At 40.4% G+C, this 5,447-nt stretch overlaps 1 long non-coding RNA gene across 1 annotated transcript; it reads right to left on the reverse strand.

Annotated features, from left to right (window-relative positions):
- Window positions 1-1,567: 1,567 nt before the first annotated feature.
- LOC123976978 lies at window positions 1,568-4,682 on the reverse strand. Its single transcript, XR_006826487.1, has 3 exons — window positions 4,585-4,682; window positions 3,166-3,266; window positions 1,568-2,483 (listed from the first exon to the last, which is right to left on the reverse strand). It is a non-coding gene; the product is annotated as an uncharacterized LOC123976978 (long non-coding RNA).
- Between the last annotated feature and the right edge of the window lie 765 nt (window positions 4,683-5,447).

The following is a 5,447-nucleotide window of genomic DNA, read 5'->3' on the forward strand; positions in this document are numbered from 1 at the left end:
CATTGCGAATCATCGACGCCACGGACACGCCCATTGACGAAAACTCGCAAATAGCACAACTTTTCATCGTCAATGCCTTTAGAAGGCACAGCAGAAATTTGACGTCGATCCGACTAAATCCCTAGGAGGAGTTCGTTAAAGTACGAAGTGTGTAAATCATCCAAAAATGGCCGTAAAATTCAAAATGGCCGACTTCCTGTTGACTTTAGGCTATGGGTTCTTGAGGCTTTTTTGTGCGTCTTGATACGATACATGTCCCCAGAAAATTTCGTACATGTAGGTTGAACGTGAACGAGGGGCTAATTTTTTCCAATTTTCAAGGTGGCGCTAGCGAGTCATTTTGCCACGCCCATGTGCGAAACTTGTAGAATACGAAATTTTTCACCGGTTCTGACATGTTTGCAAATTTTGGTGAGTTTTCGAGTATGTTTAGGCCATGTCATTTGGGCCTACTTTGCAGAAAAAAAAAAAAAATCATAATCCGAGCAAATTCAATAGGGACCTCGCACGGTCGTGCTCGGGCCCTAATAATCCGAGCAAATTCAATAGGGACCTCACACGGTCGTGCTCGGGCCCTAAAAATGGACATGCAAAGGGTTAAAACCAGACTGAGGCTAAGATAGTTAAAGAGTTCAAATGGGGGAAACTGTAAACGGAAGTGCAGTTCGTCATAGCTGGGTGTGCTCAACTTCGTCTTCCTGCGTGGGCAAAGCCAAACACAACAGGAACGGGTCTGCTGTTGGTCACAGGCTGGTCGGTTGTAGCCTCACTGCTTGGGCCTCTGGTAACTCTACTAAGTAGCGGTGGCTCTACACTGGCAGTTCCCCAGACCATGACCCAGCCGTGTACCACACTCTTGCAAAGAGTCAGAAGCCTCAGCACACCCGCACACTGCACACAGGAGACAAACAGAAGACTCAACAACATCAATTTATAAACCATCCCATACAGACACTACCACATAACAAGAGCTACCCCCAGGGAAGAAGACAGTCAAAATCACTCTACCTGCACACAGGAGACAAACAGAAGACTCTTGAGCCTAGTGTGTGGCTGGTTAAATAGTTTGCAGATGAGGTCATGCCCAAGCACACCTGTCTGCAATTAGTCCATACCCATACAATCAACCCCAATGCAAAACCACACCCACCAAATGCACACTCACTCTAAGTGCTCACCCCTCACACTACCACTGCACTCAAAATTGGCTGATACAGGTCTACCCCGTTACATAATCATCAACATTAAAAGGAATGAACACTTCAAATATATCAGTCTGTGTGGAATGAATGTGTACATTATACAAGTTTCACTTTTTGAATGGAATTACTGAATTAAATCAACTTTTTGATGATATTCTAATTATATGACCAGCACCTGTACTCAGTTTTCACAAAACCCACTTTCTGAAACAGGGACCAGGTCTTTTCTTGGTTTTGAAAATGTAATTACCTTCACATTTTAAACACAATCAATGATTCATTTATTTACATAAAATAGCATCCATTTTCGGGATTTTCTACAACTATTTTGTAATAAGTATTGATATGAGCACAGTGCACACGTGTAAATTTGTTCAATAACATTTAATATGCATCATTTTTATACAAACAAATGTCTTTGTCAGGGAATCCCCAACCCGAGATTTTCAGTAGGAGGAGAGTGGCGACACAAATGAGCCTCATTGCAGGGTCAACATCCCTGATTGGAACTGGAAATGATGGCACTGCAAGACAACACAGATGCCTGCAGCAATATGACGGTTGGATTGGGGTGGACATATTTCAACACTGTCCAATATGTTGAGAACTTACTTAAGGCAAGATAAGAGAACAGAATATTGTAAAAGGGCAACAGTAATATTGGAGAAACTGGTGTCTACCTAAACATCTGAATTTGTTAAACATGTACTAACTGTATAAACTGTTCAATAATTACTACTAAATGTCTATGGAAGTCTGAGTTTAATGAACTAGAGAGGCCAAGAAAGCTGCCACATCTCTCTTTATTGAGTAGGAACACAAAGAGATGATCTTTATATGATCCAAGCTCATTGCACTGCAGCGGTGCAGATGACATCACAAACGTACTCTAGCAGCTAAGAATATGAAAATAACTTCAGTACTAGTGGACATATAAAACAGAAGAAAAACCCAGGCCAAAGACAATTACCAAACCAACTCCAAAATATCTATCTCGACAGGTGAAGGTGGTGCCTGAAAATGGAATAGAAGCTATTTTAAATGATTCCATTTCAAAAGAGGGCAAGAAGTTGATGACATTTGCACCTACAAAGGCAGAACGTATGGAACTGAGGGCCATCATCAAGTCCTGGTGAAAAATCTTGTCTGGTAGTGGCTGGGGAGCTTCAACTTGAAGAAGCAGGCGAGAAACCACTGGATAAGTTGAGGTTACAACCTCAACATTGACGTATCTTGTTGGCAGTTCCCACCTGACCCAAAACTTCATCATGTCTGGTGATACTATGGAAGAGAAAATTGTACTTGTGACCCCTCAAAACTTTACATTGGAGTAGATCTTTCAAAAAATAGGATGTAATGATTCTCTCATAAGATTCTTATCTTTTTAAAAAATCCAGTTATGGCACTCTTAGATACTCAAGTAAAGATAACACATTAGCAATGCTTGCTGTTTAGACAGGGCTTTAAAACAGATGACAAATATAAGACAATGTGCTACACTTCAAAACAAAAAGTACTGAACTTAAACTTAAAGTCTCTTGTAACAAAAGTAAAAATCCCTGTAGTCTCTTTTCCTCTCCTAGTTTAGAAGGTCAAAAGGATTACTTTAAATGCTGCTGTAAATACTGTGGAATGTAAACAAAGTATGAAGTTTCATTTACCAATTGTATGTGCATTTGTGTTTTTTTTCTTTCAGTGTGAGCTGGGCTTTACTGTTTCTGTCAAACATTTCTTTATCTCTTCTCCTTTCCCTTTGCTGTTGTAAAGCACACAGCAGAGGACAGAAAGGAGGAGGGAGAGAAATATGACCTTTTGACAATAAAACAGTAAACCAGCTCACACTGAGATGAAATGAAACACAAATGCAGAACCACTTTATTATTGTAGCAACTGGGATTGTTATGACAATTATGTGTGAATTAAGATGAGAATGAAAAATGACGAAATAAAGACCATTTATTACCTTCTATGATTTCTCAAAAATCCAGTGACGAGACTGATTTTCTCCAATGGAACAGTATCATCCTCATCCTCGTTGTGGCTAGGTAATGCTCTGCACAGGGTCTACAAGGGATCAAATATAAACATATTTCATGTCAGACTGAATGTTAAATGTTGCAGAGTGATCTAAATTTGTTGGGGCTCAACAGTTGCTGTAGTATTGCCACTTTTGATAAATTAAGTAATGTTAATTTGTTGCCATATTGTACAGTAAGCATGTCTAGATCTCACTTCACTGCACAGCGAGCCACTGACTGCAGCTTTGCTGTCTGAGAAAGCTAGCTGCTGGCTGCTAGTCAAAGTTACACAACACTGCCAAGCAAACTCATTCCTATAGTTTGACCGTGTATTTTTCACATGCAGCTTATCAATATATCGTTACCATAAGGACGTGTCTGTCAATTCAATTTACATACATGCAACGCACACAGACCCACACACACACACACACACACACACACACACACACACACACACACACACACTGGTGTAAGCAGAAAGGGCTTCCATTCAACGTGAACAACTGCGCTGTAGAGACATTATAACCACAGAAGAAGCGTTATACAGAACGCAACATGACAAACAGCTGCAGGCATCCAACACACTACACTTGTTGTTTAGTGACCTTGTTTAGTCAGCACATTACATTGCACTTCACCTCATAGTTATCTTAAACAAAGTGAAGCCACACATTTGGCCATTTACACATCCATGTGATATTAGCTGTACATGCTGGTATCCCCCTTCAATCTCCACAGCACTGTGGCATGTAAACAAACCCATGTGCTAGGTGCATTGATGCCTGAGGCGGCCATGTCCTGGCATGTAGATAAGTCCTTAAAGATATGAAGCATTTTTGTTGTAATAATAAAGGTTTATGTGGTGTGTAGAAACGATAAGCAGCCCCAGAATAAATTTAATTTTGGAGTTTGGAGTTCAGATTCCCAACTGTACCAGACAGATGACAATAAGAATAGTTAGATGAGGGACTAACGTTACGCCATCTCTTTATACTTTACTAGCAAATGAATGTCTCACCTTCTCATGGCCTGTCTCACCCTAGCATCGCTAACCGGCAGAGGAGCACTGCCTCCAGCCCTGACTACTGCAAGGTTACTCTCTATTGGCTTGGGGCCAAGGACAGCTCCCGAGCCAATAATTGCACAAAAGCCTGAGCTGCTACCTCGCTTTGGGGCGACAGACCCTGTCAAACAGTCACTTTATTCACAAGAACTTTAACTTTATGGAAAGATACTAGCCTGACCCTATTAGCATGCAGACGCGCTAGCATAGCTTAACACAATTAAACCAATTAACATTAATAATTATACAAAATATCATAACAAGGACACAACTAGCTAAATATGTTAAGTTCACTTACCGCTCCCCTGTCGTTGCCAGAAGCCATGTTGAGGTCACTCCACCGCTAGCCCGCACCACATGGAAATAGCGCTGTATTGGCTTATGGGTAAATCATCCCCCAGGTGGGGTGCATTCTTGTGATTGGCTGAAACAAGGGAGATATCTGATTGGTTGCAAATCATTCCCTGTTTAAAGAAAGGCGTTTGTGTGTCGAGCCAAGTCAGGGGAGTCTCAAAATTCACACACAAATGCAGTGAAATTCACAGACCAGATTTGTAAATCAAGATATGTTTGTGTGTGCACCAGAAATACATTTCTGAATCTTGTCCTGTGCATTTCTGAATCTTGTGTGCATTTGTAAATTATGTGTGCATTTCTGAATTTTGTGTGCATTTGTGTATCCTGTGTGTGTATTTATGAATCCTGTGTGTGCATATGTGAATGTAGTGCGTGCATTTATCTTTATTGAGACTCTTTTAGCTCCATATGAGCCAAATGGTATGCATACCATATTACTACAAAGTCCCCGCAATCCAGCCACTGAGTTTTGTGACGATAAATTAATTTGGATGTATAAACACCGCAGGGTCGCCTGCTTTAGCTGAGCTGCTTGGATCTTTGAATTCAAATATTAATGTTTAAACATATTATCAATATGTCAGTATGGACATGCTACACATTATTAGATCAGTTTGATTCTCCACAATTCAATCGTTCAGTTCATTTAACGAAAACAACGAGCCCCAAAGTCTAATTCATATAGATTTACCCCTGTAATCTGCATTTTACATGCCATCCTCAGTTACCTTTTAAGCGAATATAATTATTTATATTCCTATACTCTGTATCCACCAATTAAAAGAATCAAAACTGCTTTTCATA

The sequence above is a fragment of the Micropterus dolomieu genome, linkage group LG01 (genome assembly GCF_021292245.1).
Source record: "Micropterus dolomieu isolate WLL.071019.BEF.003 ecotype Adirondacks linkage group LG01, ASM2129224v1, whole genome shotgun sequence".
Lineage (NCBI taxonomy): Eukaryota > Metazoa > Chordata > Actinopteri > Centrarchiformes > Centrarchidae > Micropterus > Micropterus dolomieu.